Below are 25,801 nucleotides of genomic sequence, written 5' to 3' on the forward strand. Positions count from 1 at the left end.
GAAAATGACTGTAGACACGTATACTCACAGGTGCAAAACTTAATAAAGAGTTCACATCAGTTATGAGAAAACAGAGTGTAAAATGTGGTTTCTGACTTTTATCACTTATAATTTGAGAATACACTTCCTTCAAATCTTAACATTTTTAATCCTCTTTTCCCCTCATTTAATATTAGAAGGTTTCTTCTGTCTGAAGGCTAATAGCATCACTCCCAGAACATTGTAAAACCTTACCTGGAATTGACAAACCAATAACATCTGATTATTTCTGACCTGCTTCAGAAGCTGAACTGCAATTCTATACAGGTGGTTTACCATTCAGCAGAAGTGCATCAGAATGCAGCTGTGGTGTATTGGTTAAGGAGTTGGACTTGGCTGTGGAAACCAGGTCCAAGTCCACCCTCAAACCTTGGAATCTCACTAGTAACCATCCCTCAACCCAGTCCTCTTCACAGGAGTTTCTGTGGAGGTAAAATGAAAAGTGATCTCCACTGGCAGGAAGGCACAATGTGAATCAATGTGAATTAAATAAATAAAACCATGAACCTCTTCCATGGGAAATAACTATTTTTTTTTTTCACAATGATTCAGTGAAAGATAATTCTGGTTTACAAATATTGCAGAAGGAAAGAGTGGAAAGCTCTCTCCATAACTCTGCCAAGGAAAGTGAGCAGGAAATAACAACAACAACTTGTATGCCGCCCAACTCTCAACAACTCTGAGTATGACTTGAGTGCATCTTAATCTTTTTGATTTTTTTAACTATTTGGTGTCAGAGAGAGAGAGAGAATTGGAAAATGAAGATACAAGAGCAGAAATAGCAGATACTATGGCAGAAATCTTTAAACAACAGGCGTTCTTTGAGTGTCACAGAGTTAGAAGTTCAGAGGAACTTCAAAGCCAAGCAGGTAGAGGAATTTTCTACATTCCTCAGGTGGCATTATGACAGCTGTCATATATTTCTTTTGTTGTGTCAGTTGTTAACTACCCTGAGCTGAAAGCTTTAGTTTGGTTGAAGTGCTCCTGATCAATGGCCTTCATGTACACATTTCAGAAAGGCATGTCCATATCAGACACCATGAGCCCTCCCATCTCCAATCATATTTTAAGATCCAGCATTTGCAGAATAGAATTTTCCATTACAGAGAACATAATATTTTTATGTACAATGTCTTTAATATAGGGCACAGAGCTTGATTCTGTCATAGGAACAGATATGTTTACTAGAGCAGAAAGCTCACTTTTTCATGCCTGTTCCCACCTACTGTTCTCTGTATTAGCTCCTTCAGTGCAGCTTCTTTTTTTATGCTTTCAGGGAACATGCAGTACAGTGCTGCAGAATCTTATATCTCTCCAGACATTGAGATTCTTCTGAACATGACTAAGGGAAGATGGAACTCCAATCCAACAACATCTGAAGGTCTAGAGTATCTAAGCCTATAATGTAGACCAATGTCATGATTCTACACTAGAAATTAGATTTCTCTATAAACTGGCCTAACCTCACTTCTGGTGGCTTCATGGACACATTCTTGGCAACAGCATAGAAGCAGTTGGCATGACCTTCTCCCAGGACGTTATTCAACTGTTCAGCTAGCCTAACAAATATTTAGCAAATATACCACATTCCAGTTTATGGACCAAAACCTATGCAGATCTCAGATTGGAGGGTGTCCCAGATCTGGGATGTAGCCACTTCCATGCAGTGAAAAACCTACTATGCAATAAAGATAGAAAAGTCAGAACCATTGCATAGGATACCCTTTCTTTTACTGTCATAGCAATATTTGTGGTTCACTGTTTCTTGATTCAGAGGCACAGATTTGGAAAAAGGTATCATAACAGTACAGTATGGCAATATGGGAGATTACCATTAGAGCTACCTTAAATACAATTTGGGAGCTGGTAAGACTAAGAACAGATGTCTTGGATGATTGCCAAGTGCCACTTGAAAGTCCTCCTTCCCTGTCCCTCCCTCTCTCCCTCCCTCCCTCTCTTCTGATCTAGGACTGAAAAAACAGAAAGAATCAAATACATACACAAGGGATATAGTTAACAATTAAAATGATTAACGTAATATAAAAATGACCCTAAATCTAGATTCAGTGCCAGTGCTTCCTGATGGCAACTGTAACAGAACAGAATTTAGCCTTTTTTGTGGATCGAACCTTTAACTCAAAGAAGTGCCAGCTATCATAAAAAGGACATACAGCAATATAGGAGCATCTTTTTCAACAGCATCTTCATGGACATAAAAGTTCTAAGACAACAAAACTGCCTTATCTTCTCTCCAGCCCCCTAGATGATAAGTAAACCAAGGCTATAAGACATTAAATGAATTAAGTCTCTTTGGTGTCCTCCGTTCAGCGATTTTGCTAGGTAGGAAGGTGAACTACAAATTCCAAGGAAAAGCACAGAAAGTGAGAGATAAAGTGGAGATGAACACATCTAGCTTTGCTCTTACAGTAACATACAGATTCTTCCATCATTTCCTATGACAAATATTGTGGGCAGGGAAGATAGATCTTACTATCAGGTTTAAAAGAGATTATAAAATATCAGTGGCCAACATGGTCTCCCAGTGTTGAGGGTCTTCATCTTTCTCCAACACTTATTTTTTCTAAATATAGCAGAATGTTCTTCAAAAATATAGAGTTGATTTTGTAAGCAGGCATCTGGATCAAATTATTGCCTTAAGTGAATGAGAAAGATAAAGATGTTTAGAAAGAACTAGATATGGCAAGGAATAAAGAATAGGTTGGACCAAGGGTAATTATTTATCTTATTCAAGGAATGGGTTTTCATCATGGTCCCTACACTGAGAAGATAGAGTTGCCTTCTTGCAGACCTGCAAATGAAACATTGGTTCATGGCTAGGACTACCAGGTATGGGTTGCAAAACTACAAACAGCCACTAGATGGTGAAAGAGAGAGAGAGAGAAGTCTCCCGCCATCTAGTGGTTGTTCAAATATTTGCAGCCCACATCTGATAGCCCTATCCATGGCAGGTGGTGGTAAATGTCTAAGTCTTCTACTTAATTCAAGTAGTTATCAGAATGGTGTGTGCAGCTCACCTTCCCTTAAGCTCCGAGACCACGGAGATGTGTACAGATTTTACATTATGTCATGCCCCCATGACTGAGTTTTACATTTTTATTTATTTATGTATTTATGTATTTATCAAATTTATCACTGCCCATCTCCTCCACAAGAAGGGACTCTGGGCGGTTCACAATAAAAACATTTGACCATAATATATATAAATAATACACAATAATATCAATAATATAAAAATATAAATATATTAAAATATAATAAAATCCAGATGTCTAAAATATTCTCTCTATCCGCAAGCAAACAGGGCAATTCTATGGAGCTAACCATCCCCAAGAAGAACTACATGAATTACACACACACACACACACACACACACACACCCCTTGGAGGTGGGGGGGGATTTTATTTTGACACAGTGCATATTCTGTGTGCTGTTTTCACTTACACTGACCAGTAGAAGGCAGTGTGTGACCAGTTTCATCCTATTTGGGACTCTTCAGAGACAGGATGGATTCCTTTCTGCAACAGCACTAAGGGTCAGGACCTTGATGACTCCTAAATCTAATGCCCTGTCTGTAGTCATCTAAAGTGCCAACATGGATGAGTTTGATTCCCAGTAGTGTATTTCAATCCCATAGAATAGCACCTGGCTCTATCCTAGTAGCAGGCAGTGCTGGTAAAGCACATGGCAATGAATTGCAACTGAATGTGCCAAAGCACCTAGAAGACAGAAGGGGTGCATGTGCGTGCATGTACGCACAGAAGTACACCAAAACAACAACAACAACAACAAAAGGAAAAACAAAACTTCGTAAAAAGAAGAAACTAGAAGAAAACCAAGTGCAGCAAAATAAAATGTCTTTGTAATGCAGTTCAATTCTGAACCTGACTGAACCTGGACCACATTAATCAGCCTTTTCATGACATCTATAAAGGGCCCATTCCAAAGTTGCAAATAAAGACATTTCTTCAGTCCAAGATTTTATATCTGAGGTCAGAGTTTGTTTGTTTGTTTTTTCCAATTGTGCATTATTATCTTCTTTGCTTTGTTCAGCTGCTTCAAGGGTCCTCTCAGCATCCTGGGCATGTGCATGCATGCCCACAAGATATTTCAACCAGAATAACATGATAAAGTGAAGGCTTCTTTGCTCTGGCAGCATTTGTCAAAGGTCTAAAGATAACCTTACTTCCGTTGGCAGAACTTTTCAGTCTTGATGATTTCTTGTAACTTGTAATCCTCCGTGGGCTATTTCTTTGCTTCTGCACATAGTTGAATTCCAATTTTCTTTACTGAAATATAGACCAGCCTTGATCAACAGAACTTGGAGAGAACTATGTCATGCATTCAAGTCACACTAGCAAAGGGATCACATATCTTGGGAATCACAGCTGTTAGCTGCAATTCAGAATGCTACACACTCAGGTATGCATACTGTGCACAACTCCCTCTCCTAGAGGAGAAATATGGATGAACAACAGTAGAAAGACACTCCTGGCTAGCAGAAAACAGAATATAATGGACTGATTAATAATAAGTGAACCAGGCCTTTATCCCATGTAGTTCAGTTCTGCCTATATTTACTGGCAGTGTTTTTTCACATTGTCAGGCAGATTCATTCCCAGGACCTGATGCCTGTTCATTCAGTTTTCAAATCATGTTTGCATGATTTGCTTCAAATGATGTAGATATATGGAACTCATGCACAACAGGGAGATGTACTGAATTCAAACTTAGGAAATTCAGGGTAGGACTTACACCAAACTGTAGTTTGCAATTCCAGCCTAGTCATATTTATGATTTTTGGAAAAGAGAGAGAGAGAGAGATAATGGATTTCAGGCACCTGAAATCTTCTCTCTCTATATCCAGGTCTTCTGTTGGGCCAGGCTTCCCAAGACATTCCCCTGGAGGCAACTCCTTTATTCACTAAAGTTATTTTTCCAGCGTGGCACCCTAAGATGAAGCTGACTTGCAAATGTCCATAATAATGATCCATGGTTTTGCTTAACTCTCGGTGACAACATGCACTTATCCCTGCTGTTTTCTTGGCTTCACGGCAAACATGTTCAATCTGTGATGGTCCTGGTCCTCAATTATTAATTCAGAGTTCTCAATCACAAGCCATCAAAGATGTGGAAGAGTTCTTTATTAATACAGGTGATCAGTGCAAGGCAAAGATCAGACTAAGGAAAGCCCGCACAATTGCTGTTACAAAAATCCCAGTACCGGCTCCCTCCCTTAACGCTGGTTTCCCTCTAACAACTCTTCTACCTCCCAGCTTCAAATACTTTAGCTAAAAAGCACTGATAGCACCAGCCAAACTGACCTTGGAGCTATTCAGGCCAGCTCAACAATTCTAATTAACATACCTAACTGCCACTACAAGCATGCTAAAACAATTACTACAACCCCACCATATATACTGGAAGGATACTAAATCCTGACATAATCATTGCTTTCTTCTGCTTTATTTTATCTTCTAGTTTAGCCTGAGGACCTCGGTGGCCTCTCATCCAAGTAATAACCAGGTCTGACCATGCTGAGTTAAGAAGGAAGGAAGGAAGGAAGGAAGGAAGGAAGGAAGGAAGGAAGGAAGGAAGGAAGGAAGGAAGGAAGGAAGGAGGTTGAGACCATCTAACATTTCAATTTTGACATAAGGTGAATTTTATTATATGGAGCCCAAATTACTTCATATGATAGCTGAACACTTTATAGCAAAATGAGGAGAAAACAGAAGCATAAGGCATCATCTTAATGAAGTTCCACTTAAGAATAACGCTTGAAAGATTCAGCATCTGCCACATGTTTCCTATCATTTTAATTGATCACAGTGTGATCTCTGATGAGTGCAAAGCTCTAAAAATAATAGAAATAGATTAAAGTTCAGCTGAGACATGTGTACTATGGGAAGAAACAACCCTAAGGATAGATGGATGGTGCCATCTGGCATTCCACGAGTGTTTGAGCAAATCTGCATTTCTAATCCTTTCAAGAAGAGGAACATGGATCAATTTGAAATGATCACACACAGAGAGAGTATTGATTTCTTCACACTCTTAACAATTGTGCAGGTGAATGGAAAACAACCAGGAGAAGAACATTCAATTATGATGCATGCAATTGTGGATGACTGGGACATTCATTGCTGAATTTAGAAATTATGTACAAAAGAATTGCACATGCAAGATGGGTGCCTTATAATGTACACAGAAGTTAAGCTACCATTGAACATAGATGTTCCAGTTAACTATCACGGCTAATCAATCTCAATGTACCTATCCTTCATAAAAACATCTGTTCCTTTTTAAAGCCTTACCCTATACTATGGCAGCATAAACCCTTTATGTAAAGTCTTTAGGTTCAGATTCAGGAACAAATTCAGATGATGAAGATAGCAAGATCCATGTTTAGTATGTGTCCAGAGTGGAGACTCTGTCTGTAAAAATCCTGCATCTTCTTTGGATTCCCAGATGGAAGAATGAAGAAATGTACACTAAATTAAGGACATTATTGGTGAATATGTCTTGTTATATTTTGGGTGTTTTCCCACTAGATGATTTAAGTTCTAATATTCCCAAAGTCTGCAATGGCCTTTTAAATCCAGTGTTTTCTGAAAACTTAAAAAGCCCCCAGTGGTTCAGCTTTCTGTTTTTGCTTGCAAGGAGGCTAAAACTACCTCAAATTCAGGCCTAAATTATGAATGGGCTGAGCATCCAGAAAACAGAGCAGCAGCCAAGGACTGCTAGTCAGTATCTTTAGGCTTGTTAGAAAACTATCCTGTAGGAGAGAAGGTCCTGAAGTAATCATCTACAGTCACCGGAAAAAGAGGCAATTCAATTACCATAAGAACTGCAAACTCCTTGAAGCTGGGGACCCAGCCTAGGGAAATCCTGAAGTACTTCTCCCACTATTTTGCTCACCTCTGGCGGTCATGGAGGTGTCAGGAAAAGTGGGGAAAGCTGGGCAATAATTAGATATCAGAACATGTTTTATTCATGCGGTTTAGCAGCTGCAGAAATACTTCTAAATGTGCTACCAGAATGCAGATTACAGCCATGAATGTGCCTGTTTTATCTCACTGAATTCCTGTTCACCCAGCACCATGAAAACTGTTTAAGATGAGGCTGTGGGTTGTAGCAAACTGAGGGAACAATTCCTCTGGAAGACTTCAGTTCACATCTTTGCTTCACCATGTTGCTAACTGGATAATTTGGGAGATCCCACTGCCTATTGGTTTGCCTGACTGCAAGGAATGTGTTCAGTGCCCTAATACTTTCAGAGTAAGAGGGAGGGACTTGTGATAGAAAACTGGAATGTTCACATGAAAAAAACCTGTCATTACATGGAGTTGGTGGGATTTAACTTCTGAACAAAAATGTGGAGACCCTGGGGCTCTCTGAGCCTCGTTTTCTTGCAGACGTTTCATTGCCAGACTAGGCAACATCTTCGCACTGAAGATGTTGCCTAGTCTGGCAATGAAACATCTGCAAGGAAACAACAAGGCTCAGAGAGCACCAAGGACTCCACAGTTCAACCCTGAGCTACAAATATTCGCTTCGATTAGAACAAAAATGTCTTTCAAATTAGCATACATATATATTTGTGTCTAGAGCTAACTATGAACAGTGTGCATACTTCTTGCTAATCACTTTTTTCCCTTGGAAGTATTATTATTTTTCTAGGTCTGGAACAAGGTAGGTGAAGGACAGACCTCTCAGAAAGAGATGGGGAATAGCTGAGCAGGCCGAAGATCACAATAGACTGGCTCTTGTGTAACTAACCCTATAGACATGCTCACTATATTTGTACTAATCTCACAATATGTGAAGTGAGGGCCATATGATAGTCAGGGCAGGTCTGTCCCATTTAACTGTGTAAATATATTTTTGAGCTGGCAATTTTTCTTAGCGGGGGGTGAGAATGTTAGTTTAAAACTGTAGAAAAATTCACCAGTTTGGATTGTGGGGTGATGGATGTGCCTGAGATCTCTTCTCTTCTCTTCTCTCCTCTTCTCCTCTTCTCCTCTTCTCCTCTTCTCCTCTTCTCCTCTTCTCTCTTTCTTTCTTTCTTTCTTTCTTTCTTTCTTTCTTTCTTTCTTTCTTTCTTTCTTTCTTTCTTTCTTTCTACTGTTAGATGACTTGTATGAATGCTGCTCCTCTGAGGCTTTTAAAGAGGAGAGACTTTTTCCCTGACACTTTCTAGAGAGTGTCTAGGACTAGAGAGATCCCCACTAAGAGGGCTGTGACCCTCTGTGTTGCCCTTTGTAATCTGCTTTACCAGTTTTGCCTATTTCCGGAGAAGTTGACTACAATCACGAATCTTAGCTAGTAGCTCTGTGTGAATATTCTGTCTGGAGACTCTTCAGTTCAAAGGTGTTTTGAACAAATCTCCAATCTTTCAACCTGAATCAGAGAGCTGATTCAACTCAATAAAAGGAAAGAGAATGCTTCTCTATCAGTTTGGATGATTCTATACAACTAAAAATCCTTTTTTGAAATCAGTTTTGAAACCTGAATCAAATGTGACAATTTTGGTGTGAACACAAAAATTATATCAGATACAGTATTTTCTAAAGGAATGATTGCTGCAACATAAATTCCCTATCACATGAGGCTTTAGGGAGATCACGGGACAGGGAGAATCTCTTTTGGGAAATGCCTAGTTTAGGATCAGCTGGTAAGGACTTGTTTGATTATTTATCTGTCCACTGGAACTCCCTACTCATGAAGATCTACACTGCCCTCACTTGATGGTTTCAGTTTTTACCAGCGGCTAGGGCTGTCCATGTGTCAAAAAGGATTCAAAATAGTGGTTCATACATCACAAAACCACAGCTGTTCTCTGCTTTTCATAAAAGCACCCCCCCTTTTTTTTTCTCCCTTGGCTTCTGTGCAACACTGGAAAAAAAAAAAGTACAGCTGCTTCAAAAGTTACATTATTTATTTATTTTATTTATACATTTATTCACCGTCCATCTCTCCCCAACAGGGGGACTCTGGGCAGCTTACAATAAAACAAGATTAAAATATGAAACCTTTACAATTAAAATACAATAAAAATATAAATATAATAAAATCTGCATGGCGAAGAGATCTTAATCAGACCTTCAGTGTGGTAGGTCCCTCCAGATCACCTCGTGGTGCTAGCCATCCCCAGGTGTAATTATTTGCCCTCCCATTCCAAGCCTGTCTACAAAACCAGGTCTTTAGTCTTTTGCGGAAGTCCAGGAGCGAGGGGGCTTGTCTCACCTCTGGGGGAAGGATGTTCCAAAGGGCAGGAGCTACAGCAGAGAAAGCCCACTTCTGAGACCCCGCTAGATGGAATTATTTTATAGATGGGGCCCGTAACATGCCCTCCCTGCATGACCGGGTGGGGCGGGTCAATGTAATAGGGATGAGACGGTCCCTCAGGTAGCCTGGCCCCATGCCATGTCGGGCTTTAAAGGTGATAACCCACACCTTGAATTGGACCCAGAAGCAAACTGGGACCCAGTGCAGCTCACACAACAAAGGTGTTATGTGTGGAAATCTTGGAGCACCCAAGATTGTCCACGCGGCCGCATTCTGGATCAGCTGTAGCTTCCAGATATTTTTCAAGGGTAGCCCCATGTAGATTATCTTTAAGGAACCAACTTTTTAAAGTAATAGAAAGTAATATGTCACTTAAAGCAGCTACATCTTTTTTTTCCCCCCAGGCTCAAACGAAAGTGCTACGCTCATTCTCCTGTGAGATCCGAAGTGCTTCTTCTCCGTAAGATTAAAAGTGTGCACAGCATTAATAGCTACATTATAGACCCATAATTGGTTATAAATTGCCAGTTCTCCAGTGCCGATTTGTCAGCGATAATGGTCTTTTTTGTCTTATTATATTAATATTTTTGTGCATTTTTATTTTGCTGAGAACAATAGTTATTATAAGTTGATGTGTAGTTCTTTGCTGTTTCTGATGTTGATACATTCTATTACAAATCAGCTGTTATTTTCTGGCTTACTAAATGAAGGTTAGATTTTCCATAGGAAGCACTGTAGATTCCCCCCCCCCTTTGAAAGTGATTTAAAAAATCATCAAGGGCTGGGGGGTTTTGTACAATCTTCAAGAATATAATTAGTTCTTTTTTAAAAAAAAGGAGGGGAAAAAGAACACTCCCTCCAACACTACATAATAATTAGTATGCAACAGTTTATTTCAGAGCATCAGTTTCCATCTACAATTGTTAATTTGTTTGAAAACAATGTCAATCTAAAAAAGATCAGAAAACATAGAAAACATGTTTCTTCAAGTAATATGTTTATTTGAAATGAATGTGTGCATAATGAATGTGTGAATAATAATAGATTTGGCTAACACGTTGCTTTAATCACTGTTTTGATTTTGTTTTTTACACATATACAACACTTCTAATTCCATTCAAACAAACTTTGAGAACAATGAGAGTCTCCAACTTTGCATCCTGGGGTGTTAATCTCTCTTGGTGCTGCAGGGCTACTTGGCCTGACCGATTGAAAGTCCTGCAAAGTACAAACCCTGAAAGTTATCTTTGCTTCCTATCAAGCTTGTGGCCTTGAAATGTGTTCCACAGACTTGCTTCAGATTTAAAAACAGAGGTTGATGACACCTCAAGGCATTGCATCCACCTGCCCCCCAAAAAAGCAAAGTTAAACAGGTGCAGCAGGAATCCCTAATAGTAAACTGGGGCTTTGTATCTATTAAAACCTGATTTTGGAAAGAGACTGTCTGAAAATTACAGTGAGTAATTTCCAGTTTAGTTTGCATCCAGCACATTCTCAGTCAGTTGTTATATTCAGATCAGATCAGAGGACACACACATGTCGCTTAGTTCAGCTAGAAAAATGGTTATTTATTAAGCTTCATCAAAAATAGTGAACAGGCAAAAGTGGGACAAAAAGCAGGGAAAATCAGAGAGAGAGAGAGAGAGAGAGAGAGATAAACAACAGCAAGAGATAAAAGGACAGAGGACGTAATATCAAGAATCTACATATCTAGATCAAAAGGCACCAAATTTTCAAGGGCAACCAGAAAAAAATTGTGTGTGATTAGCATGGACCATCTCCAAGGAAGTGACCTTTGGCTGTTACAGCTGTAACCCTTTTATATATACAGCAGCAGAATAGAGATGGAAAGCAGAATACGGTGATGTCTCCTCTTTTTTTCCAGTTTAGTAGATGGGGATGATGTATTCCACATAGACAATCCTCTTCCAGCAAGCAGTCCTCCAATTTTCAACTGGGACCATTAAGCCAAAAATGTTCTCTGTATTTTGGGAACAGCCATCTGATACAAACTACAATCATGCGAAAATGATGAAAATGTGCTACGACCTCACAACACAATCCCTGGCCTTTTGTGTTTATGTCCTAATGTTGCATGCAAGTGCATAAGTCACATGATTTGCATTGTGACATTGTAAGACTTGCTTTTTAATTTTCCCTCATCCTCCCCTTATGGACACTAATGATTTTGGAGAGCACAAAATGACCTTTTCATTGGTTTCTTCTTCCAGGACTATAACAAAGCTGATAAAATAAATTCAGCATAGACTTCTTTTCAAGCCAAATGCTCGGGTCCATGAGAATAGACCCCAGACTCCATACAAAACAGCATATGGTTTGGAACAAAATGTACATATCTGGCAGTTGTGTTGCAGTGGTAAATGCTGTATTTGGTCAAGTTGTTTGAAATTGCAACTAGAGATGATGGGATACAACGAGGAGAAGGGAAGCAACAGCGGGTCTTTCAGAAGTACAAACTCAGCAAAGACTAGACAGTATTAACCTGCCTTTGATGCAAAAAATAGGCTTAGACATTGGGGAGAAAGGCTTGTAGAATTCCATAAACATTACTTCTGAACAGGCATTGCAGTCTGTCCTTGACTCATGATTATCTAGTCTTGAGCCTAAACTCTCCTGCAGAAATACCATGGGCTAAGCATCATGATTTTTTTTTTTTTTTTTTTTGGTAATAAACAGCACAATTGTGGAGAGAGGGAAATTCTCTACTATAGAAGAAGTACACACTCTACAACTTCTGTAAATCTTCATCTGGAGAAAAAAATACCTTGAACCCCTATGAGACTCTTAAGGAAAGAGCTGGTGGGCATGCAGGTGAGATAACAGCCTGAAGATTTTGCAAGAAAGAAGTTCAAGAAGTGGGAAACTTAGGACATTAAAAAAGGAAGAACAAGATCCATCATTAGAAAAAACTCCAATGTTCCTCAGGTATCTTAATTCCATCATTTGTCCAATTTGTCCTGGAAGTGAACCCAGCTTCCTGACTTTTCTACTTAGAAAACAGATAAAACAAAGTAAAATCTTAAAAGTGAAAAATGAAATGGTGATTGTCTGTGACATCCCATAATACTGGGCAGTTTGCATTTTCCAGAGCTGTGGACATCTCAGGATTATGAGATGTCATAGGTTATCACCTTTTCAGTTTTCATTTTAATTTATATTAGTTTTTTGTAACTTCATGGTCTGATTCTGGCATTCCAAGAGATGCAATCAAGCACTGATACAACCTAAGATGGGAAGAAAAGGATCATGCTTAGGAAACCAAAATGATGAATCTTCTTTGCATATCACTCCTGCATCATGTATTAAAAGAGAATTCCCAAGCTCTCAACACTCTGATGTTCAAATCAAAGCCTAAATTCGGATCAACATAGGAAATAATTATTATCCTCTTATAATTAGATTTACTGACAACACAAAGCTGGCTTTGAAATAACTTTATCAAATAGCAGAAAATATGTAAAGATACTAATGCCCCCTTTAAAAAAAACATGAACTTAAGGCATCCCATTTTTTCAAAGCTACGAAGTACTAACAAATGAAATGTATTAGTGCAAAATACAAAAATTAACATGGCTAAACCTTATGATCAGCCTTTGAAAATACTATGCCATTCATTGGGTGTCATGTTCACCATTTCAATGTGTTGTTAACATCGTAACGTTTCACATGTCAAACCGTTCTTTTGTGTCTTACATACTTGAACGTTTGCTGGTATTTTCCATTATTGCTGTGTTCCTTATTTTGCTACTTTGGAATGTATGTTTGGGTTTGCAACTCTGTTCAAGGTTACTTTCCCAGGCAGATGTAACGGTTGCTAGCACCTGGGAGGGGGTGGTTGCTAACGAGCGCTCGGGGCGGGACTGGGTTGGAAGCAAGGCTTTTAAGTTTGTATTTGGCGTGCTTTGGCTCATTCTCAGCTTTCTCTGTATTTGCATACTATTCCTTTAATAAATCAGTTATCTTTAAGCCCGGGCTTGTGAGACTGAGTATTTGGGATTAGGCAACCATTACATTGGGTTTCAGTCTGAAATATATTTGTGATGGAGATGCAGCTTATAGGTTCACATCTATGATGAAAAAGTGACAAGATGCATGCAGGGACATCATGATCAACCTCTGAACTTATGTATTTGGGTCCTGATTTCAGAAGCATATACATAATATGTGGTGTTCGCAACATGATTTTGTTGCTTCCTCACTCCCTACACCCATGGATGCCTATTGCTTCTCATGTGATATGAATGTATACATTTAGGACCTTCAACATGAACAGGTTACACACAACCCATCCTGCTCCTGCATTTATCTGAAATTTAAGATTTGGAATTGCTCACTTGTGTGGAACTTGAAAGATACAAGTCTAGGAACCTGTAATGGAATGTGAGAATGACCTTGGAAGATGAGGGGAAACCTAGGGAACAATTTGATTAAAGAGGAAGCAGCCTGAAACTGAGTGACAAGCAGAGAAAGAAACTTAGGAAGGAGACACCCTAACTGCTTAGGTGGTAAAAAGGGACAGCGGAAGATTTGTACTTTCAGACTTGCAAATTCTGTTAAGGTAACTTAACAATAAAGTAGAGGTAGCTCAACTGGTCATGCTTCCTGTCTGGTTTACCTGGGAGGGCTGACAGAACCCATCAGGAATTGCAGTTCATTGTGACTTAATGATCCCTTTCCTTCACACAAGAGTGCCCACAAAGTATGGTCAAGATGGTGGCCATGATGATGCAATCAAAGCTCTTCATATAAAACAGACTGACACTCTGCATCCATAAAAGAGTCTCTATATTTTTATTTTGAGAAAAAAATGTATATGTGTATATGTGTGTGTGTGTGTGTGTGTGTTTAAAGATTCAGGGACAGCATCCTGGCATTCTCAAGCTTTAAATAATAGAACCCACGGTATAGCACAAGGTTCTTTGTTTTCCCAGCTTCAGTTTGCTCTTTTTTTCCCCATCTATAAAAAAAAAAATGTTAAGAGTTTCTATAAAATATAGAATAAATTGCCAGATGCTGGCTGAACTGGGCTTTGCAGGAGATATTTATGTGTCAGCTGGAAGCCTGTAGAACTGAGCAGGAGGTCTCTATGGTCTAGGCAGAATCCTCCTGGAAACTGTAAATGAACAACAGGGTGTGAAAAGACAATTTTAGCACCTGTTTTATCACAAGCACTTTATGCAATTAGTGTATTTAAACCAGCCATATGGTAGGTGAGCTTTTCTATAATAAGCATATTGCTTACAGGGAAGCTTCAAACTTCATTTTCTGTTTAAACAATGCATTCACTCTCTTTTTAAAAACTTATTTCAAAGTCCCAAGGAATTGGTAGCACAAAACCTGCCATTCCACTCAGTAGCCAGTGGGCTTTATTTCCAGCCATGAAAATGTATTAGATTAAAGCTACGCATTAACCTTTCCCCTATTTTGTGACATAGAACAAGCCCTTTGTGAAATATATCATGTTTTTTTTATAAAATACCAGTCCATGTTTTACTGATGACTAGTCCAACATGAGAACATTATTTTTATTTATTTTAAAATGTCAATGATTTTTTTTATAAAATTACTTAGAATGACAAGGTTAGGGCAAGACCCCTTTATAAACACCAGTTCTTTAAAATCATAAAACCATCTTAAAGCATCATAAGAGACAGGGCTTGAACACAACTGTACATTTGCAGAACCAGAATTTTTGATAAAACTTATTGCCATGTAGAGAATTCAGTTTATGAAAATTGGCCTTATATGATTGCTTGTGTGCATCCAATTCATTTATTTATTCTTACTTGAGATAAAAATGACCATATTCAATTGCATTATAAAGCATGTTAATTACAGAGCTGTGCAGAAACAATTCAGAAAACTTCCTTTGGGAATATGAATTTAGCATATTTCTATAGCTCTTTAAAGCAGCTATGCTTTTCCTGAGATTGTATGGCTGCTCTTAGCAGCTGCCATTTAATCCCAGAAAATGATGCCGTTGTTTTAGAGGTTAAAAACAGGTCCTACTTTTAAATACACTTCCTTGTACTCCAAAGCACCTTTTTGCAAACAGATCCAAAGTTTTGCACATGCTTAGTAAATAAGGTTATTAAACCACCCAAAACTGGGGTGGGGGGCACCACGGGGGGGATGAGAAACCAATTGGTCAATCAATTACTTTTATCATTTAGAGATAAATACATTTTAAAAATTGTTTTTTTTAGATTTGAAGAAATTGTAATTTAATACTTATAGGAAGTATCCTTGCAGAGATTTTTTTTAAAAAAAATCCATGCTGCAATTGACATAGCATTACACAATTTGTATTTTCTTAATTTTTAGAATCACTAGTGAAGTATGGTCTTTACTGATTGGTCAGTTGGGAACTCAATACTTAGATTCAACAAAACAGTGAAATGGGGTTTCATTGAGGATAATTTAGTCTTAATTCACTGGGAGTGTCATGCAATCATTTTCATATTTCTTTAGAAGTAACTCATATCCTAGTCATGAGATATGCCCTTAAGTCCCTCTTAAGGGTGTATACGGCAACAAACTTTGCTAAAATTGCAATAAATTCTAAACTGTTATTTCAAGTTGTCAATTAGAAAGGTATTGTAAAATATCACAACATAAAAAGTAGGTACTATATTCACATTTAATATATTCAATAGAGCAAATATAAACCCTATCATTCAATATTCTTCTGAATATCTCCATTTATAAACAGATTAACCATAATTAATCTTTTATTTGAGAACACATATAAAATAACTAGCACCTTCTTGCTGGTACCAGTTATTGTATTTTGGTAATAAAGTTCATGGAACAGACATTGTTTATGAATTATTATTTTATCCTTTTCTTTAATTCACATAGGAGACTAATAAATCACATGGCACAAAAATAAGAATCACAACTGAAGACTTCAAAAATGTCCAGTGAAAGATGTAGAGATCAAATCTAGTTTATTATTAAATCCCACTTAAGGTGCTCCTGAACAATTATCACAAATGTCAAAAATGCCATTAAAATAACCCATTTGGTCATCCTTCTGTGATGTTAATAATAATGTTAATAATTGATGTTAATAATTCTATAGTAGAACCAGTCGTGAGTGAAAAGCAAAAAAAAATATTTTAGACCTATAGCCTGGTATTATTTTTTGATCAACATTTTATATATAAAAGCCTCTTAATTAGTCAAGGTTCAGCTTAATTTCAATATTTTCAGTTTATTGGGATTTATATGCACCTATTGATCTCCACCTGAAGTTTTCCATGCATAGTCCAAGAATCAGTGTTTTGTGTGAATAGTATTAGAAAACAACAACAACAACATTAAATGCCATTAATCAGAGATTACAAAGCCAGTTGGTGTAGTGGTTAAGGCACCAGGCTAGTAACTGGGAGACTGTGAGTTCAAGTCCTGCCTTAGGCACAAAGCCAGTCACTTTCAGCCCTAGAAAGGAGGGAATGGCAAACCACTTCTGAAAAATCTTACCAGGAAAACTCTAGGGACTTGTCTAGACAGTCTCCAAGAATTGGACATAATTGAATGGGGAAAAAAAAATCAGAGATTCAAGAATAGCAAAAGCCTTGAATTAGTCCATAGACATTCATTCATCTGTCCATTCCCTATTGTATGTTTCTCTTTCTCAAAGTGTTTTCTTTTATCAGTTGTGAATCTCCCTGCAGTTAGTTTCAATGGGTAGCCATGAGTTAGATCAGCATGAGAGAGGGAGGACATTTCTATCTGCAGTACCTTTTGTTCCATATTAAAAATCTACAATTGTTGTAATCCTCCCTTAGAAGGGACTGCTCTGTCCCCTTAATGGAAGCTAATTCTTGGTAATTGGTAATTCTTGCTCCTGAAATTGGCCTTGATTAGCGGAGGAATCAGCAGTAATGTAAAATGTAAGAGAGAAAGTAGATATATAAGTACTATATGTTGTGTTGATCTATTATAAAAGAGATTTTGTAATAAGGAAAGAGGCATGTTTGTCATTTATGGGATTCTCAGGTGTCAGAACAGACTAATCAAATTTCTCTGAATTTGTTATTTTCTGGTTGAAAAGAGTTTTCTAAGCATCTTCTTTAATAATGCATTATTGTCACGATGTCTCATATGACAGAGAGAGAGAGAGGGAGAAAGAGAAAAAGATATGTGGATTCTCCAAAGAACAGTTAAACTAAACAATAAATTCATTCAGGATCATGCCACCACCTTGTTTCTGACAATGGCTATTAACAGATTCCAGACAGATATTTTCAAGAAATGAGAAGATATTTATACTGTCCATGCTCTCTCCATCTTTCTCTGGTGGAAGCAGTCAGAAGATAATCTGAGTATGTGTTACTAGCTGTTGATGGCCTGTCATAAGTTTATTCCTAATTATTTATTCATTTACTCTAGAAGTGCAGAAATATTTCCTGCTTTCCACTCATTGAAAATTGTCAGTTTATCAACAACTTCTCAGATTTAATAGTGCATGACAAAATTTTGCAGTTATGCACATAGACACACACATACACTCTCAGATTTAAAGGAGTTATTATGTATTCTCAATTTTTCAAGACCTCCAATATTCAAACAGTTCTTTTTTATTCTCCTCTTCCTTCCTTAAAACATGATAAACAGATAGCTGGAGAGAAAGAAATTGTGTGTGTGTGTGTGTGTTTGTGTGTATCTGTGTATTTCATCTGAATTTTGCAGGAGGAGGATTTTTTTTTTATTAATTTACTTGATTGCATCCCCATCATAGCCATGTTTGTGCTGAAAAAAGTGTTAATTAATTAGGTGCCATCTATTTGGAATAAATGTCCTAAAAATCAGGGCCTTTGATTGAAAAAGGAATGTAAGAACTTTGGACATGAATATTGTATGCCCCAGTCTTCATCCTTGAACTAAAAAAGAGGGAGATTTCCTTTGCCTTCAAGGCTACCATGTTGTTCTATCCTTGGTTAACCAGGTCATGTGATAATGATGGAATTACGGATTGCTAGTTTCATTGCTAAGAGGAGACAGTCACTGTCAGAATGGTTTTCAATGGGTGATTGCCAATTTTTTTATCAGTGCCTGAAGATGCCAGAATATAATTGATGGTGCTGGCACTGCACTAACACCAATCCCAATAGGTAAGCTTTCCATGGGCATTCAGGGTAAAATCAAAAGTAATTGTCATTTGGAATAATGGCCAGCCCCAAAATGTATTCCAGAGCTTTGGAATGGTAAGGATGAAGGTGGGTGGGTTCTTTCTGGAGCAAACAGGAGCTGTTGCAGTTTTTATTTCTTTATTTATTAAAGAAATTTATATGGTCCCCCAACTCACACACAGTAACTCTGGCTGGCTTACAAAATTAAAGTATACAAGTAGCTTTCCATCACCATGTTAGAATCTGATTCAGAGAAGCCCCTTTGAATGCAGAGGGAACACTGAAATCCCACCATTACATCTGTCCACACAACATCTGGTGCAATTTGTTGCACTGTATATATAGTTGCAAGGGACGCAGTGGCGCTGCGGGTTAAACCGCTGAGCTGCTGAGCTCACCTATCAGAAGGTCGGCAGTTCGAATCCGCATGATGGGGTGAGCTCCCATTGCTAGTCCCAGCTCCTGCCAACCTAGCAGTTTCAAAACATGCCAATGTGAGTAGATTAATAGGTACCGCTTCGGCGGGCAGGTAACAGCATTCCGTGTAGTCATGCTGGCCACATGACCACAGAGGAAGTGTCTATGGACAAACGCCAGCTCTTCAGCTTTGAAACGGAGATGAGCAGCGCCCCTTAGAGTCGGACACAGCTGGACTTAATGTCAAGGGAAACCTTTACCTTTACCTTATATATTGTTGCACAGATACCTGACTGTGGCTGTTATTTTTCCTAACTCAGTTTGAAAGATAATAAGGATAAAATCGCTCGGATTCGCTCCAAGTTGGACTCCAGACATGAAGCAGGATCTGTGGAGATGCTGAGGGAAAGTTCTTGCCCAGTTATCTGGGAACAGTTTGATCCTGTTGGACCCAAGGAAGTGGACAGGATCCTCCAGATTGTGAATGCCACCACCTGTCATTTAGAACCATGTCCCTCCTGGCTGGTGAAGGCAGCCTGGGAGGTGATATGTGGTTGGGTCCAAGCAATGGTTAATACATTTTTGGGAGAGGGGCTGTTTCCAGCTGCCTTTAAGGGGGCGCTGGTGCACCCCCTCCTCAAGAAGCCATTGCTGGACCCAACTGTGTTGGACAATTTTCGTCCAGTCTCCCACCTCCCCTTTTTAGGGAAGTTGGTTGAGAAGGTGGTGGCATTGCAACTCCAGAGGATTCTGGATGAAACGGATTATCTGGACCCCTTTCAGTCAGGTTTCAGGCCAGGATATGGGACAGAAACTGCATTGGTCGCACTTATGGATGATCTCTGGCCAGAGCGGGATGGAGGGAGTGCATTCATCCTGGCTCTTCTTGACCTCTCAGCGGCTTTCAATACCATTGACCATGGTATCCTTCTGGGATGGCTCAGGGAGTTGGGGGTGGGCAGCATATTTCTGCACTGGTTCACCTCCTTCCTCCAGGGCCAGTCCCAGTCAGTGGTGATAGGGGGGAAAAGATCTGACCCTCAACCTCTCCTTTGTGGGGTGCCACAGGGTTCTGTTCTCTCTCCTCTCCTATTTAACATCTACATGAAACTGCTGGGTGAGATCATCCATCACCATGGGATGAGGTATAATCAGTATGCCGATGATACCCAATTATACATCTCTATCCCAGGTGAGGTAAGAGATACGGTGACTGCCCTCTCTCGGTGCCTGGGGGCTGTGGGGGCCTGGATGGGGAACAACAGGCTTCAACTGAACCCTGGTAAGATAGAGTGGCTGTGGATTGACGGCTTCTTGGTTTCCGGGAAATTGTCATCTGTAGTTCTGGATGCTGTCTGGCACTGGATGCTGCCTGGCACTGCACCAGACAGACCCAGTGCATAATCTGGGGGTTCTTCTGGACTCACGACTCCTGCTCATAGAGCAGGTGGCAGTCGTGGCCAGGAGGGCCTTTGCTCACCTTCAGATTGTGCACCAGTTACGCCCGTTTCCGGAGAGAGAGGTCCTCCAAACAGTCATTCATGCCCTTTCATCTCCCATATTGATTACTGCAATGCGCTCTACATGGGGCTAACCTTGAAGAGTATCCAGAAGCTTCAGCTGGCCCAGAATGCAGCCGCGCAGGTTATTTTTGGTGCCCCTAGATCGGCACATATAACACCTTTACTGTGCAAGCTGCACTGGGTGCCAGTTTGCTTCCGGGTCCAATTCAAGGTGTTGGTTATGACCTTTAAACCCCTACATGGCATGGGGCCAGGCTACCTGAGGGACCATCTCATCCCCACAACATCGACCCGCCCCACCCGGTCAGGCAGAGAGGGCATGTTACAGACCCTGTCAATAAGAGAATTCCATCTGGCAGGGTCCAGGAGGAAGGCCTGCTCTGCAGTTGCCCCTGCCCTTTGGAACATCTCGCCCCCAGAGGTGAGACAGGTGCCTTCACTTCCAACCTTCAGGAGGGCCCTGAAAACCTGGTTCTGCCATCTCGTGTGGGGCGGGAAGGTGGGCAACCATTCATGGGGTTGGCTCATGCCTTAGACCCCCTCCCACCTGATCAGAATTTTTAACCTCTTGGATTTTATACTTATTTATATTGTATTTTATATTTGTAAATTGTTTTTGTAAGATCTTAATTGTCTATTATTATAGTCTTAATTTTGTTGTAAACTGCCCAGAGTCCCTCTTTTGGGGGAGATGGGCGGTAGCAAAATTTGAATAATAAATAAATAAATAAATAAATAAATATATCAATATCAATATCAGCACCAAAACTACATGGTTATATCTATTGTATGCTGTTTTCTTTCTTTTCTTTTCTTTTTCCTGCCTAGTAATCAGACCTGGGATTTCCAAAGATGTACCCAACAGCCCTTAAACAGAAGGCCCAGATCATCTCTCCCCAACCATTCCCTCTGCAATGAACTCAGAAGATGTGCTGAAATCCACAATATTATGCATGTAGAAAATTAGCAATTAGTTTGATTAGGCTGGATGTAGTGATTTTGTTTGGAATTCTCTCTGTGTGTCTGCTGACTTCCCTTATTTCTTTGTATTCTTCGTTTCTGGACTCAGGACTGCCATTCAGCTTGCCAGTAAATTTTATTTTATTTCTTTGGCTTCAGCTTTGTTGATTTAAGAGGGGACTTCCTCATTAAAGCTTTTTCAGTTTGCAAGATTCCATGGTTGCAGACCTATGTCCTGATTTTCAAGACTGAGTTTTATTATGATTTATCAATGCTAACTATTTCTATGCTTTTAGTATAAAGTTACATAGCACCTTCTTTTCTGTTTTCCTTGATCTGAGGTGAAGGGAAAACCATGGGCAATAAGGAAGTTCAGCCTGACCGTTGGAAGCCTATAAAATGTTACCTTTACTGAATGGTGTTGTGGGAAAAATAGGAGGAGGAAGGAATATTAGGTAAGTTCCCTGCCTTGAGTTATTTATAAAAAAATAATAAAGGTGAGATTAATAAAAAGAAATCTAAACAAAAAAAATAAATTACCATCCCTTCCTGTTACAAAAAGAACAAGCCAATTCTGAACTTCAAGGTGCTCATAATCCCAATTACGATATTGATACAGCAGGAAATGGAATGGGAAGTCAAATAGGAAATGAAAAGGAACAAAGTGTGATGACTGCCACTCAGCTTGCCATTAAATCTGATTCATACGTGTTAAGTAGAAATCTCTTTAATGAATTGTAGTGTGCAGTACAGAAAAAAAGTTGCTAACCGAAGTTCCTGTGCTTTCCCCAAGTTAAACAGCCCAATGAATTCAGCCTCCTCCCCCTTCTTCAGTATGCAGCAACCCTTTTCATGCTAGTCCATTCAGTTCTGTGCAAATGCCTGCAACGGCTCTGCCAGTTGACCTTGGATGCCAGAGATAGTCCAAACAAGATGCTTTCACACTCCTGGCTCATCCCCCATCCCGCTTCTACCGCCTCGCAAGTCTCAACCCGGGTTGATTCCATTCAGGCATGAGAGTTGGATCAGATGTTCTGGGAATGTCTGATCTGGGAGCATGAAACAAAGAATCAATGTGGGCAATGCATTCCATGTTATAAAGATTAACGTTTTTCATATAATACTTAATTTTTACCCATTGACTTTATTTAGAATTTTATATGATACACTGAAAGGACATTGGAGCATTTGCAAGTTTTTGCTCTTCTGAGAATTTGAAGTCTCATTGAAATTCAAGTTCTAGATAAGGCAGCTCAGTTTCAAAGAACAGCCAGTGCTTTTAAAGAAATCTTATCTTATGCATTCATATCATATAAAGTTATTTCTTACAAACCGTCAAGCTCTGAATTAAGAAAATAATTCCATATTTCAACTCTGCTTCTCCTTTGAAGTCTGCCTTTAATTTTCTTTTTTTTTTTTAAATTGTCAGTGAAGTCCATGTGTCATGTTCACTGATTCAATGTAGTTTGTACATCGTAACGTTTCACATGCCCATGGCACTGACACGCGTTTCTGTTTGGGAGGGAGCTGTTGTGAAACCTTGTACCAAGCTCTGTATCTGTGTTCATTACAATGGGATGTGTTTGGGTTATGTTCTCTGTTCAAGGCCTTTTCCGCAGACCATCAGAAACTGTTAGGAGCACCTGGGATTGTGAACTTGAGAAGACTCTGCAGGGGGAGGGATTTCATTTGCACCGAGGGTTTTTAGTTTGCATTTGGAGCGCTTTCATCATTCTCAGCTTTCTCTGTGATCCTGCATACTATTCTTTAATAAATCAGATATCTTTGAATTCCTGTTCATGAGTCTGATGGTGTTTTAGAATAGGCAACCATGTGGCTTTAGTTGAAACCACTCAATTCTCTGATAGAGACAGGACATTCATTTCATCTAGAATGGACTCCTAAGGGATTTAGGTATGGTATTAATGGTATTCTCATTCAGGAATTCATTAGATATGCAACTGAGACAATAAAGGTGGGAAGCAGTGCCTTCATCTAACTACATCTACACTCAAGAATTTGTTTTCCAGAACTTACTTCTATACGAAAATGCTTAGGGTTACAATATAAACATAGAACTACTGTAAATGTTTTATTGTAAGCTGCCCAGAGTCTCCCCATTGGGGAGAGATGGGCAGTGAATAAATTTATTGAATGAATGAATGAAAGGACATTATTGCTCTCCAGTTTTCTGACGGCTTTTCATCTAGCCTGGTTTTCTGATGTGGCCACCTTGGATGCATCTGGATATTCCCCAAAGGCAGTGTTCTGTCTGAGTTTAGTGTGTGAATGACATTTGCCTCAGAAAAAGAAGGTTGAGCACTTGTGATGAGGAAGTATTTCAGAGTAGATTAAGGAGAACAACAGTATCCCTGACATTCAATAGTATGGATTCATTATCATCTACATTCTATTATGTAGAATGCATCATGGCTCTGTAGCTAACTACAGTATGTGAACATTAGTATCAGGAAGGTCTAAGCTTAGCTCACATGTATGTAAATAAGTTGTGTGTGCATGTAGAGATTAGAGATAGAGATAGAGATGATAGAGATAGAGATAGATAGATAGATAGATAGATAGATAGATAGAGATGAAAGAGAGATGAGAGAGAGATACAGGAGAGAGAGAGAGACTGCAATGCTGGAGAGCATAATTTGGCCCAAAAAATCTTACACACCTGCACATGCACGAGCTTCTATTACCTATTGAATTTTTATACCCACAGTAAAAGGGTACCTCAATGTCTGTTTCAAAGCTGATTTGATGAATGCCGAAAAGGTCAAACTAAAAATAACTCGACTGAATCAGTTATGAATGTACTAACATATGCCTCATTTAATAATGAACTCCAAATTTGCTCTGCAGTTTAAGTAGTATCATGAATACTAATTTCAACAGTGAAGGGTTACAGCTACCTGTCTGCTGAAGCTTGGCCCAAGGTCAGGCGATTTCAGAACGAATGAAAACCCCAATGTGCCAGATGGTGAATGATTGACATGAGAATGTTAGCGGATAAACACGCTGAAAAATTCTGGCACTTTCCAAATGACAGTGCCTAAAACACACATTGACACACACTGTTTGTTTCCATATGAAAGTGACTTCTGTTTTGTATTGGGATATTTTTATGTCAAGGGAACAGTTGGATTGTGGGATGCCAGTTGAAGTGATGGTGCACGCCAAGCTATTTGCAAATGTGAGAGTGTGTACTTTTCATGATCAGTCATGAGTTTTTATTGTTCTGCAGAGTTGAAGACATTTAGCTAGGTCTGCACTGAATTAATTATACCTAACTTCCCTGAAATAAGTAGACTTGGCATACTTCATTCTACGTGAGGTAAGGTAATTGTACCAAATTATGTCTATGTCTGCCTATGTTGTATACATCTACATCTATATCTACATCTCCCTATACACAGTGAAAATTTGATTTAACAGGCTCCCATTTAGTGGACTTTGAAAGCCATGGGCTGTAGTTCTGTTCAAACATGCCTTCAAAATAACAGACAAGTCCATTGCATCTGACTACTCTAAGGCTTCAGTTAATTTTACATTAATGGTATGTTATTTTACATATTTTGTAGCAATTTACATTATTCGTAAATCTGTAAAATAGATTACTCACATCAATGTACATTATTTAGGAAATGACGCAAATTGCCATGAATGATGCAATTTATGTGATTTCTGTAATGACACCGTTACACAAATGACATATATCATCACAGGTGGCATAAATTGTGAATTTACAGACATCTGGTAACAACAAACACCCCCTTCCCCCAATTGGTTTGTTAAATTGATGTTTCACTGTACATGGTTAGAGATTAGTGTCATTAAACATAATCAGATTAAATACCAATAGCAATTTTGTATTCCATATACTGTCACAGTAAATTCAATTGAGCTATTTTGAAATAACTGGATATAGGATTACAGATTGAAAGTAGATTTATTGGTTCTTTGATTTGCTCTGTATCTTGTGTTGTGATGGTTCCTTGCTTTTTTCTGCTCCCATTTGATGCTCTGAGCAAAAATTCTACAATTCTATTTTATTCAGGATTGTCCCTATTTTCTGTTCCTGGCAAATCACACTCATGTATGAAAGTATTTTCAGGGAACCTACCATTGTTATTTTTTATTACATTCTTCTTCTGTGAAAGCTGAAGGTGTGTACATGAAAGTCTCCCCTCATTTTATTTTCAAAACAATATGGTATAGTAGGTTGGGCTAAGAGAGAGGGACTGGTGATCCAAAGTAACACTTTGGGCTCCATGGCCAAGAACCTGAAACTTCCATGTCCAACTCTACACAAGACTGGATTTCCCATTTTTCAGGGTGTAGTTTTCCATATTCTGTATAAGTTACATGTGGAACACAGCTCAAAAACTTAC

The sequence above is a fragment of the Candoia aspera genome, chromosome 5, assembly GCF_035149785.1.
Source record: "Candoia aspera isolate rCanAsp1 chromosome 5, rCanAsp1.hap2, whole genome shotgun sequence".
NCBI classification, from domain to species: Eukaryota; Metazoa; Chordata; class Lepidosauria; order Squamata; family Boidae; genus Candoia; species Candoia aspera.